Source organism: Corvus hawaiiensis, chromosome 4 (assembly GCF_020740725.1).
Source record: "Corvus hawaiiensis isolate bCorHaw1 chromosome 4, bCorHaw1.pri.cur, whole genome shotgun sequence".
NCBI classification, from domain to species: Eukaryota; Metazoa; Chordata; class Aves; order Passeriformes; family Corvidae; genus Corvus; species Corvus hawaiiensis.
Window position 1 is genome coordinate 7,919,087 of NC_063216.1, and position 13,584 is coordinate 7,932,670.

A 13,584-nucleotide genomic window follows, 5' to 3' on the forward strand; every position below is an offset into this window, starting at 1 on the left:
CAGAAGGCGAAGAACCAAGCAGCTGGGCACCGGGCTCATGTACTCAGGGGAGCCAATTTCAAATGTCCAGCCAAGAGCTGCTTCACAAGCACATGCAGCTGAGAATGCTCTGGCTGCTTCAGAAAGGAAGGCGCAGCCCTTGCACTCCTGGGCACAAGCTGGCCAGCAGCAGGTTCCTAAACCTTCCGTGCTGCAGAGTGCATGCAGCTGGAGCACAGCCAGGAGGAGGCGTCCAGAAAGAAGGCGTTCTTCAAGTCCCCCCCTCCTCCAGGCAGCCTTGAAACTGAGCACAACACACTGCGCCTCGGGGAGCTTCTTCTTTCCTCAGATAGATGGACCGTCCCCTTCTTCACTCTCGCAGCTCCCTTGCCCACTTGCAGCAGCTGCTGCCAAAGAAGAAGGCTCCAGGGGTAACAGCCTCTGCTGGGCTGAACCTTCCCCTTGCCTCACGTCAAGCACCAGAAACTGTCCTCTGCACTCTGTTTTTCCCTTCTCCACCGCATCTACCACTGTCATCTCTGCATCTCCAAGCATGAAGCTAGCAGAATTGGTTCCAGGGAATACTGGAAGAGAAATAGGTAGCAGCACAAGTAGCCGCAGCTTGAACTTTCTGCTTCCGACTGCTAAAGTGAATCCGCAAACAAGCGAGTGCCACGCACGCTTCCTCTTGCAGCCCGGGCCATTCGCACAGCAGCCTGCTGCTCTGCCTTCGTTCTTATGCTCTTCGTAGCAGGTCGCGCTTTCGTTTAGCTGGAGACGAACAGTCGTCTGCTTCTCGCCCAGAGAGCACGGTGCTGGCAGCGAAAGCCTCCAGGCTGCTGCCTCTGCCCAAACACGCCTGGCCTCTGCACTTTCTCTCTCAGCGCTAGGTAGCAGCACATTCGGTCTGCGTGGTAGCCTGAATCTTAACGGAAAGCTTCTCAGCTAAGTCTCGCACAGAGAACAGTTTGAGGTCAACGAGCTTAGCCGGAGCTTACCCTCGACGCGTGGAAACCTGTATTTGCAGCACATCCTAGTGGTAGCCCTCTTTCCTTTCCAGCCTGCACAGCGCCGGCAGACGGCGGTGCTCTCTGCACCTGCCTTCTCACTTGCAAGTACCAGCGCCAAGCTTACAGCCTTGCAGGGAGCGAAGAGGCGGATAGGCGTCTCGCCCAGAAGAAGGTGCCAGGACCAAAAGATGGTCTTCCTTTCTCCTGCTCCTTGCCCGAATTGTGGTGCTGCGTTGAAAGTCTTGCCCAGCGAAAAGCTACTCCAGCAAGTGTTTCTCTCCAAACGCATTTCGCTGAGCGAGAGCTACACGGACAGTTTGCACTCGGTGAAACAGCAAGAAAATGCTTGTCCGTCGAGCTGAAGGAAAATCCCTGCACAGCACACTGTGGCTGCGTGCGGTGTTCACGCTGAAGAGCGGCAAAGCTCCAAGCCATGGCTGGGCTTCACTTCTGTCCAGAGCACAGAAGGCGAAGAACCAAGCAGCTGGGCACCGGGCTCATGTACTCAGGGGAGCCAATTTCAAATGTCCAGCCAAGAGCTGCTTCACAAGCACATGCAGCTGAGAATGCTCTGGCTGCTTCAGAAAGGAAGGCGCAGCCCTTGCACTCCTGGACACAAGCTGGCCAGCAGCAGGTTCCTAAACCTTCCGTGCTGCAGAGTGCATGCAGCTGGAGCACAGCCAGGAGGAGGCGTTCAGAAAGAAGGCGTTCTTCAAGTCCCCCCCTCCTCCAGGCAGCCTTGAAACTGAGCACAACACACTGCGCCTCGGGGAGCTTCTTCTTTCCTCAGATAGATGGACCGTCCCCTTCTTCACTCTCGCAGCTCCCTTGCCCACTTGCAGCAGCTGCTGCCAAAGAAAAAGGCTCCAGGGGTAACAGCCTCTGCTGGGCTGAACCTTCCCCTTGCCTCACGTCAAGCACCAGAAACTGTCCTCTGCACTCTGTTTTTCCCTTCTCCACCGCATCTACCACTGTCATCTCTGCATCTCCAAGCATGAAGCTAGCAGAATTGGTTCCAGGGAATACTGGAAGAGAAATAGGTAGCAGCACAAGTAGCCGCAGCTTGAACTTTCTGCTTCCGACTGCTAAAGTGAATCCGCAAACAAGCGAGTGCCACGCACGCTTCCTCTTGCAGCCCGGGCCATTCGCACAGCAGCCTGCTGCTCTGCCTTCGTTCTTATGCTCTTCGTAGCAGGTCGCGCTTTCGTTTAGCTGGAGACGAACAGTCATCTGCTTCTCGCCCAGAGAGCACGGTGCTGGCAGCGAAAGCCTCCAGGCTGCTGCCTCTGCCCAAACACGCCTGGCCTCTGCACTTTCTCTCTCAGCGCTACGTAGCAGCACATTCGGTCTGCGTGGTAGCCTGAATCTTAACGGAAAGCTTCTCAGCTAAGTCTCGCACAGAGAACAGTTTGAGGTCAACGAGCTTAGCCGGAGCTTACCCTCGACGCGTGCAAACCTGTATTTGCAGCACATCCTAGTGGTAGCCCTCTTTCCTTTCCAGCCTGCACAGCGCCGGCAGACGGCGGTGCTCTCTGCACCTGCCTTCTCACTTGCAAGTACCAGCGCCAAGCTTACAGCCTTGCAGGGAGCGAAGAGGCGGATAGGCGTCTCGCCCAGAAGAAGGTGCCAGGACCAAAAGATGGTCTTCCTTTCTCCTGCTCCTTGCCCGAATTGTGGTGCTGCGTTGAAAGTCTTGCCCAGCGAAAAGCTACTCCAGCAAGTGTTTCTCTCCAAACGCATTTCGCTGAGCGAGAGCTACACGGACAGTTTGCACTCGGTGAAACAGCAAGAAAATGCTTGTCCGTCGAGCTGAAGGAAAATCCCTGCACAGCACACTGTGGCTGCGTGCGGTGTTCACGCTGAAGAGCGGCAAAGCTCCAAGCCATGGCTGGGCTTCACTTCTGTCCAGAGCACAGAAGGCGAAGAACCAAGCAGCTGGGCACCGGGCTCATGTACTCAGGGGAGCCAATTTCAAATGTCCAGCCAAGAGCTGCTTCACAAGCACATGCAGCTGAGAATGCTCTGGCTGCTTCAGAAAGGAAGGCGCAGCCCTTGCACTCCTGGACACAAGCTGGCCAGCAGCAGGTTCCTAAACCTTCCGTGCTGCAGAGTGCATGCAGCTGGAGCACAGCCAGGAGGAGGCGTCCAGAAAGAAGGCGTTCTTCAAGTCCCCCCCTCCTCCAGGCAGCCTTGAAACTGAGCACAACACACTGCGCCTCGGGGAGCTTCTTCTTTCCTCAGATAGATGGACCGTCCCCTTCTTCACTCTCGCAGCTCCCTTGCCCACTTGCAGCAGCTGCTGCCAAAGAAGAAGGCTCCAGGGGTAACAGCCTCTGCTGGGCTGAACCTTCCCCTTGCCTCACGTCAAGCACCAGAAACTGTCCTCTGCACTCTGTTTTTCCCTTCTCCACCGCATCTACCACTGTCATCTCTGCATCTCCAAGCATGAAGCTAGCAGAATTGGTTCCAGGGAATACTGGAAGAGAAATAGGTAGCAGCACAAGTAGCCGCAGCTTGAACTTTCTGCTTCCGACTGCTAAAGTGAATCCGCAAACAAGCGAGTGCCACGCACGCTTCCTCTTGCAGCCCGGGCCATTCGCACAGCAGCCTGCTGCTCTGCCTTCGTTCTTATGCTCTTCGTAGCAGGTCGCGCTTTCGTTTAGCTGGAGACGAACAGTCATCTGCTTCTCGCCCACAGAGCACGGTGCTGGCAGCGAAAGCCTCCAGGCTGCTGCCTCTGCCCAAACACGCCTGGCCTCTGCACTTTCTCTCTCAGCGCTAGGTAGCAGCACATTCGGTCTGCGTGGTAGCCTGAATCTTAACGGAAAGCTTCTCAGCTAAGTCTCGCACAGAGAACAGTTTGAGGTCAACGAGCTTAGCCGGAGCTTACCCTCGACGCGTGGAAACCTGTATTTGCAGCACATCCTAGTGGTAGCCCTCTTTCCTTTCCAGCCTGCACAGCGCCGGCAGACGGCGGTGCTCTCTGCACCTGCCTTCTCACTTGCAAGTACCAGCGCCAAGCTTACAGCCTTGCAGGGAGCGAAGAGGCGGATAGGCGTCTCGCCCAGAAGAAGGTGCCAGGACCAAAAGATGGTCTTCCTTTCTGCTGCTCCTTGCCCGAATTGTGGTGCTGCGTTGAAAGTCTTGCCCAGCGAAAAGCTACTCCAGCAAGTGTTTCTCTCCAAACGCATTTCGCTGAGCGAGAGCTACACGGACAGTTTGCACTCGGTGAAACAGCAAGAAAATGCTTGTCCGTCGAGCTGAAGGAAAATCCCTGCACAGCACACTGTGGCTGCGTGCAGTGTTCACGCTGAAGAGCGGCAAAGCTCCAAGCCATGGCTGGGCTTCACTTCTGTCCAGAGCACAGAAGGCGAAGAACCAAGCAGCTGGGCACCGGGCTCATGTACTCAGGGGAGCCAATTTCAAATGTCCAGCCAAGAGCTGCTTCACAAGCACATGCAGCTGAGAATGCTCTGGCTGCTTCAGAAAGGAAGGCGCAGCCCTTGCACTCCTGGACACAAGCTGGCCAGCAGCAGGTTCCTAAACCTTCCGTGCTGCAGAGTGCATGCAGCTGGAGCACAGCCAGGAGGAGGCGTCCAGAAAGAAGGCGTTCTTCAAGTCCCCCCCTCCTCCAGGCAGCCTTGAAACTGAGCACAACACACTGCGCCTCGGGGAGCTTCTTCTTTCCTCAGATAGATGGACCGTCCCCTTCTTCACTCTCGCAGCTCCCTTGCCCACTTGCAGCAGCTGCTGCCAAAGAAGAAGGCTCCAGGGGTAACAGCCTCTGCTGGGCTGAACCTTCCCCTTGCCTCACGTCAAGCACCAGAAACTGTCCTCTGCACTCTGTTTTTCCCTTCTCCACCGCATCTACCACTGTCATCTCTGCATCTCCAAGCATGAAGCTAGCAGAATTGGTTCCAGGGAATACTGGAAGAGAAATAGGTAGCAGCACAAGTAGCCGCAGCTTGAACTTTCTGCTTCCGACTGCTAAAGTGAATCCGCAAACAAGCGAGTGCCACGCACGCTTCCTCTTGCAGCCCGGGCCATTCGCACAGCAGCCTGCTGCTCTGCCTTCGTTCTTATGCTCTTCGTAGCAGGTCGCGCTTTCGTTTAGCTGGAGACGAACAGTCGTCTGCTTCTCGCCCAGAGAGCACGGTGCTGGCAGCGAAAGCCTCCAGGCTGCTGCCTCTGCCCAAACACGCCTGGCCTCTGCACTTTCTCTCTCAGCGCTACGTAGCAGCACATTCGGTCTGCGTGGTAGCCTGAATCTTAACGGAAAGCTTCTCAGCTAAGTCTCGCACAGAGAACAGTTTGAGGTCAACGAGCTTAGCCGGAGCTTACCCTCGACGCGTGGAAACCTGTATTTGCAGCACATCCTAGTGGTAGCCCTCTTTCCTTTCCAGCCTGCACAGCGCCGGCAGACGGCGGTGCTCTCTGCACCTGCCTTCTCACTTGCAAGTACCAGCGCCAAGCTTACAGCCTTGCAGGGAGCGAAGAGGCGGATAGGCGTCTCGCCCAGAAGAAGGTGCCAGGACCAAAAGATGGTCTTCCTTTCTGCTGCTCCTTGCCCGAATTGTGGTGCTGCGTTGAAAGTCTTGCCCAGCGAAAAGCTACTCCAGCAAGTGTTTCTCTCCAAACGCATTTCGCTGAGCGAGAGCTACACGGACAGTTTGCACTCGGTGAAACAGCAAGAAAATGCTTGTCCGTCGAGCTGAAGGAAAATCCCTGCACAGCACACTGTGGCTGCGTGCAGTGTTCACGCTGAAGAGCGGCAAAGCTCCAAGCCATGGCTGGGCTTCACTTCTGTCCAGAGCACAGAAGGCGAAGAACCAAGCAGCTGGGCACCGGGCTCATGTACTCAGGGGAGCCAATTTCAAATGTCCAGCCAAGAGCTGCTTCACAAGCACATGCAGCTGAGAATGCTCTGGCTGCTTCAGAAAGGAAGGCGCAGCCCTTGCACTCCTGGACACAAGCTGGCCAGCAGCAGGTTCCTAAACCTTGCGTGCTGCGGAGTGCATGCAGCTGGAGCACAGCCAGGAGGAGGCGTCCAGAAAGAAGGCGTTCTTCAAGCCCCCCCCTCCTCCAGGCAGCCTTGAAACTGAGCACAACAAACTGCGCCTCGGGGAGCTTCTTCTTTCCTCAGCTAGATGGACCGTCCCCTTCTTCACTCTCGCAGCTCCCTTGCCCACTTGCAGCAGCTGCTGCCAAAGAAGAAGGCTCCAGGGGTAACAGCCTCTGCTGGGCTGAACCTTCCCCTTGCCTCACGTCAAGCACCAGAAACTGTCCTCTGCACTCTGTTTTTCCCTTCTCCACCGCATCTACCACTGTCATCTCTGCATCTCCAAGCATGAAGCTAGCAGAATTGGTTCCAGGGAATACTGGAAGAGAAATAGGTAGCAGCACAAGTAGCCGCAGCTTGAACTTTCTGCTTCCGACTGCTAAAGTGAATCCGCAAACAAGCGAGTGCCACGCACGCTTCCTCTTGCAGCCCGGGCCATTCGCACAGCAGCCTGCTGCTCTGCCTTCGTTCTTATGCTCTTCGTAGCAGGTCGCGCTTTCGTTTAGCTGGAGACGAACAGTCGTCTGCTTCTCGCCCAGAGAGCACGGTGCTGGCAGCGAAAGCCTCCAGGCTGCTGCCTCTGCCCAAACACGCCTGGCCTCTGCACTTTCTCTCTCAGCGCTAGGTAGCAGCACATTCGGTCTGCGTGGTAGCCTGAATCTTAACGGAAAGCTTCTCAGCTAAGTCTCGCACAGAGAACAGTTTGAGGTCAACGAGCTTAGCCGGAGCTTACCCTCGACGCGTGGAAACCTGTATTTGCAGCACATCCTAGTGGTAGCCCTCTTTCCTTTCCAGCCTGCACAGCGCCGGCAGACGGCGGTGCTCTCTGCACCTGCCTTCTCACTTGCAAGTACCAGCGCCAAGCTTACAGCCTTGCAGGGAGCGAAGAGGCGGATAGGCGTCTCGCCCAGAAGAAGGTGCCAGGACCAAAAGATGGTCTTCCTTTCTGCTGCTCCTTGCCCGAATTGTGGTGCTGCGTTGAAAGTCTTGCCCAGCGAAAAGCTACTCCAGCAAGTGTTTCTCTCCAAACGCATTTCGCTGAGCGAGAGCTACACGGACAGTTTGCACTCGGTGAAACAGCAAGAAAATGCTTGTCCGTCGAGCTGAAGGAAAATCCCTGCACAGCACACTGTGGCTGCGTGCAGTGTTCACGCTGAAGAGCGGCAAAGCTCCAAGCCATGGCTGGGCTTCACTTCTGTCCAGAGCACAGAAGGCGAAGAACCAAGCAGCTGGGCACCGGGCTCATGTACTCAGGGGAGCCAATTTCAAATGTCCAGCCAAGAGCTGCTTCACAAGCACATGCAGCTGAGAATGCTCTGGCTGCTTCAGAAAGGAAGGCGCAGCCCTTGCACTCCTGGACACAAGCTGGCCAGCAGCAGGTTCCTAAACCTTCCGTGCTGCAGAGTGCATGCAGCTGGAGCACAGCCAGGAGGAGGCGTCCAGAAAGAAGGCGTTCTTCAAGTCCCCCCCTCCTCCAGGCAGCCTTGAAACTGAGCACAACACACTGCGCCTCGGGGAGCTTCTTCTTTCCTCAGATAGATGGACCGTCCCCTTCTTCACTCTCGCAGCTCCCTTGCCCACTTGCAGCAGCTGCTGCCAAAGAAGAAGGCTCCAGGGGTAACAGCCTCTGCTGGGCTGAACCTTCCCCTTGCCTCACGTCAAGCACCAGAAACTGTCCTCTGCACTCTGTTTTTCCCTTCTCCACCGCATCTACCACTGTCATCTCTGCATCTCCAAGCATGAAGCTAGCAGAATTGGTTCCAGGGAATACTGGAAGAGAAATAGGTAGCAGCACAAGTAGCCGCAGCTTGAACTTTCTGCTTCCGACTGCTAAAGTGAATCCGCAAACAAGCGAGTGCCACGCACGCTTCCTCTTGCAGCCCGGGCCATTCGCACAGCAGCCTGCTGCTCTGCCTTCGTTCTTATGCTCTTCGTAGCAGGTCGCGCTTTCGTTTAGCTGGAGACGAACAGTCGTCTGCTTCTCGCCCAGAGAGCACGGTGCTGGCAGCGAAAGCCTCCAGGCTGCTGCCTCTGCCCAAACACGCCTGGCCTCTGCACTTTCTCTCTCAGCGCTACGTAGCAGCACATTCGGTCTGCGTGGTAGCCTGAATCTTAACGGAAAGCTTCTCAGCTAAGTCTCGCACAGAGAACAGTTTGAGGTCAACGAGCTTAGCCGGAGCTTACCCTCGACGCGTGGAAACCTGTATTTGCAGCACATCCTAGTGGTAGCCCTCTTTCCTTTCCAGCCTGCACAGCGCCGGCAGACGGCGGTGCTCTCTGCACCTGCCTTCTCACTTGCAAGTACCAGCGCCAAGCTTACAGCCTTGCAGGGAGCGAAGAGGCGGATAGGCGTCTCGCCCAGAAGAAGGTGCCAGGACCAAAAGATGGTCTTCCTTTCTGCTGCTCCTTGCCCGAATTGTGGTGCTGCGTTGAAAGTCTTGCCCAGCGAAAAGCTACTCCAGCAAGTGTTTCTCTCCAAACGCATTTCGCTGAGCGAGAGCTACACGGACAGTTTGCACTCGGTGAAACAGCAAGAAAATGCTTGTCCGTCGAGCTGAAGGAAAATCCCTGCACAGCACACTGTGGCTGCGTGCGGTGTTCACGCTGAAGAGCGGCAAAGCTCCAAGCCATGGCTGGGCTTCACTTCTGTCCAGAGCACAGAAGGCGAAGAACCAAGCAGCTGGGCACCGGGCTCATGTACTCAGGGGAGCCAATTTCAAATGTCCAGCCAAGAGCTGCTTCACAAGCACATGCAGCTGAGAATGCTCTGGCTGCTTCAGAAAGGAAGGCGCAGCCCTTGCACTCCTGGACACAAGGTGGCCAGCAGCAGGTTCCTAAACCTTCCGTGCTGCAGAGTGCATGCAGCTGGAGCACAGCCAGGAGGAGGCGTCCAGAAAGAAGGCGTTCTTCAAGTCCCCCCCTCCTCCAGGCAGCCTTGAAACTGAGCACAACACACTGCGCCTCGGGGAGCTTCTTCTTTCCTCAGATAGATGGACCGTCCCCTTCTTCACTCTCGCAGCTCCCTTGCCCACTTGCAGCAGCTGCTGCCAAAGAAGAAGGCTCCAGGGGTAACAGCCTCTGCTGGGCTGAACCTTCCCCTTGCCTCACGTCAAGCACCAGAAACTGTCCTCTGCACTCTGTTTTTCCCTTCTCCACCGCATCTACCACTGTCATCTCTGCATCTCCAAGCATGAAGCTAGCAGAATTGGTTCCAGGGAATACTGGAAGAGAAATAGGTAGCAGCACAAGTAGCCGCAGCTTGAACTTTCTGCTTCCGACTGCTAAAGTGAATCCGCAAACAAGCGAGTGCCACGCACGCTTCCTCTTGCAGCCCGGGCCATTCGCACAGCAGCCTGCTGCTCTGCCTTCGTTCTTATGCTCTTCGTAGCAGGTCGCGCTTTCGTTTAGCTGGAGACGAACAGTCGTCTGCTTCTCGCCCAGAGAGCACGGTGCTGGCAGCGAAAGCCTCCAGGCTGCTGCCTCTGCCCAAACACGCCTGGCCTCTGCACTTTCTCTCTCAGCGCTAGGTAGCAGCACATTCGGTCTGCGTGGTAGCCTGAATCTTAACGGAAAGCTTCTCAGCTAAGTCTCGCACAGAGAACAGTTTGAGGTCAACGAGCTTAGCCGGAGCTTACCCTCGACGCGTGGAAACCTGTATTTGCAGCACATCCTAGTGGTAGCCCTCTTTCCTTTCCAGCCTGCACAGCGCCGGCAGACGGCGGTGCTCTCTGCACCTGCCTTCTCACTTGCAAGTACCAGCGCCAAGCTTACAGCCTTGCAGGGAGCGAAGAGGCGGATAGGCGTCTCGCCCAGAAGAAGGTGCCAGGACCAAAAGATGGTCTTCCTTTCTGCTGCTCCTTGCCCGAATTGTGGTGCTGCGTTGAAAGTCTTGCCCAGCGAAAAGCTACTCCAGCAAGTGTTTCTCTCCAAACGCATTTCGCTGAGCGAGAGCTACACGGACAGTTTGCACTCGGTGAAACAGCAAGAAAATGCTTGTCCGTCGAGCTGAAGGAAAATCCCTGCACAGCACACTGTGGCTGCGTGCAGTGTTCACGCTGAAGAGCGGCAAAGCTCCAAGCCATGGCTGGGCTTCACTTCTGTCCAGAGCACAGAAGGCGAAGAACCAAGCAGCTGGGCACCGGGCTCATGTACTCAGGGGAGCCAATTTCAAATGTCCAGCCAAGAGCTGCTTCACAAGCACATGCAGCTGAGAATGCTCTGGCTGCTTCAGAAAGGAAGGCGCAGCCCTTGCACTCCTGGACACAAGCTGGCCAGCAGCAGGTTCCTAAACCTTCCGTGCTGCAGAGTGCATGCAGCTGGAGCACAGCCAGGAGGAGGCGTCCAGAAAGAAGGCGTTCTTCAAGTCCCCCCCTCCTCCAGGCAGCCTTGAAACTGAGCACAACACACTGCGCCTCGGGGAGCTTCTTCTTTCCTCAGATAGATGGACCGTCCCCTTCTTCACTCTCGCAGCTCCCTTGCCCACTTGCAGCAGCTGCTGCCAAAGAAGAAGGCTCCAGGGGTAACAGCCTCTGCTGGGCTGAACCTTCCCCTTGCCTCACGTCAAGCACCAGAAACTGTCCTCTGCACTCTGTTTTTCCCTTCTCCACCGCATCTACCACTGTCATCTCTGCATCTCCAAGCATGAAGCTAGCAGAATTGGTTCCAGGGAATACTGGAAGAGAAATAGGTAGCAGCACAAGTAGCCGCAGCTTGAACTTTCTGCTTCCGACTGCTAAAGTGAATCCGCAAACAAGCGAGTGCCACGCACGCTTCCTCTTGCAGCCCGGGCCATTCGCACAGCAGCCTGCTGCTCTGCCTTCGTTCTTATGCTCTTCGTAGCAGGTCGCGCTTTCGTTTAGCTGGAGACGAACAGTCGTCTGCTTCTCGCCCAGAGAGCACGGTGCTGGCAGCGAAAGCCTCCAGGCTGCTGCCTCTGCCCAAACACGCCTGGCCTCTGCACTTTCTCTCTCAGCGCTACGTAGCAGCACATTCGGTCTGCGTGGTAGCCTGAATCTTAACGGAAAGCTTCTCAGCTAAGTCTCGCACAGAGAACAGTTTGAGGTCAACGAGCTTAGCCGGAGCTTACCCTCGACGCGTGGAAACCTGTATTTGCAGCACATCCTAGTGGTAGCCCTCTTTCCTTTCCAGCCTGCACAGCGCCGGCAGACGGCGGTGCTCTCTGCACCTGCCTTCTCACTTGCAAGTACCAGCGCCAAGCTTACAGCCTTGCAGGGAGCGAAGAGGCGGATAGGCGTCTCGCCCAGAAGAAGGTGCCAGGACCAAAAGATGGTCTTCCTTTCTGCTGCTCCTTGCCCGAATTGTGGTGCTGCGTTGAAAGTCTTGCCCAGCGAAAAGCTACTCCAGCAAGTGTTTCTCTCCAAACGCATTTCGCTGAGCGAGAGCTACACGGACAGTTTGCACTCGGTGAAACAGCAAGAAAATGCTTGTCCGTCGAGCTGAAGGAAAATCCCTGCACAGCACACTGTGGCTGCGTGCGGTGTTCACGCTGAAGAGCGGCAAAGCTCCAAGCCATGGCTGGGCTTCACTTCTGTCCAGAGCACAGAAGGCGAAGAACCAAGCAGCTGGGCACCGGGCTCATGTACTCAGGGGAGCCAATTTCAAATGTCCAGCCAAGAGCTGCTTCACAAGCACATGCAGCTGAGAATGCTCTGGCTGCTTCAGAAAGGAAGGCGCAGCCCTTGCACTCCTGGACACAAGGTGGCCAGCAGCAGGTTCCTAAACCTTCCGTGCTGCAGAGTGCATGCAGCTGGAGCACAGCCAGGAGGAGGCGTCCAGAAAGAAGGCGTTCTTCAAGTCCCCCCCTCCTCCAGGCAGCCTTGAAACTGAGCACAACACACTGCGCCTCGGGGAGCTTCTTCTTTCCTCAGATAGATGGACCGTCCCCTTCTTCACTCTCGCAGCTCCCTTGCCCACTTGCAGCAGCTGCTGCCAAAGAAGAAGGCTCCAGGGGTAACAGCCTCTGCTGGGCTGAACCTTCCCCTTGCCTCACGTCAAGCACCAGAAACTGTCCTCTGCACTCTGTTTTTCCCTTCTCCACCGCATCTACCACTGTCATCTCTGCATCTCCAAGCATGAAGCTAGCAGAATTGGTTCCAGGGAATACTGGAAGAGAAATAGGTAGCAGCACAAGTAGCCGCAGCTTGAACTTTCTGCTTCCGACTGCTAAAGTGAATCCGCAAACAAGCGAGTGCCACGCACGCTTCCTCTTGCAGCCCGGGCCATTCGCACAGCAGCCTGCTGCTCTGCCTTCGTTCTTATGCTCTTCGTAGCAGGTCGCGCTTTCGTTTAGCTGGAGACGAACAGTCGTCTGCTTCTCGCCCAGAGAGCACGGTGCTGGCAGCGAAAGCCTCCAGGCTGCTGCCTCTGCCCAAACACGCCTGGCCTCTGCACTTTCTCTCTCAGCGCTAGGTAGCAGCACATTCGGTCTGCGTGGTAGCCTGAATCTTAACGGAAAGCTTCTCAGCTAAGTCTCGCACAGAGAACAGTTTGAGGTCAACGAGCTTAGCCGGAGCTTACCCTCGACGCGTGGAAACCTGTATTTGCAGCACATCCTAGTGGTAGCCCTCTTTCCTTTCCAGCCTGCACAGCGCCGGCAGACGGCGGTGCTCTCTGCACCTGCCTTCTCACTTGCAAGTACCAGCGCCAAGCTTACAGCCTTGCAGGGAGCGAAGAGGCGGATAGGCGTCTCGCCCAGAAGAAGGTGCCAGGACCAAAAGATGGTCTTCCTTTCTGCTGCTCCTTGCCCGAATTGTGGTGCTGCGTTGAAAGTCTTGCCCAGCGAAAAGCTACTCCAGCAAGTGTTTCTCTCCAAACGCATTTCGCTGAGCGAGAGCTACACGGACAGTTTGCACTCGGTGAAACAGCAAGAAAATGCTTGTCCGTCGAGCTGAAGGAAAATCCCTGCACAGCACACTGTGGCTGCGTGCAGTGTTCACGCTGAAGAGCGGCAAAGCTCCAAGCCATGGCTGGGCTTCACTTCTGTCCAGAGCACAGAAGGCGAAGAACCAAGCAGCTGGGCACCGGGCTCATGTACTCAGGGGAGCCAATTTCAAATGTCCAGCCAAGAGCTGCTTCACAAGCACATGCAGCTGAGAATGCTCTGGCTGCTTCAGAAAGGAAGGCGCAGCCCTTGCACTCCTGGGCACAAGCTGGCCAGCAGCAGGTTCCTAAACCTTGCGTGCTGCAGAGTGCATGCAGCTGGAGCACAGCCAGGAGGAGGCGTCCAGAAAGAAGGCGTTCTTCAAGTCCCCCCCTCCTCCAGGCAGCCTTGAAACTGAGCACAACACACTGCGCCTCGGGGAGCTTCTTCTTTCCTCAGATAGATGGACCGTCCCCTTCTTCACTCTCGCAGCTCCCTTGCCCACTTGCAGCAGCTGCTGCCAAAGAAGAAGGCTCCAGGGGTAACAGCCTCTGCTGGGCTGAACCTTCCCCTTGCCTCACGTCAAGCACCAGAAACTGTCCTCTGCACTCTGTTTTTCCCTTCTCCACCGCATCTACCACTGTCATCTCTGCATC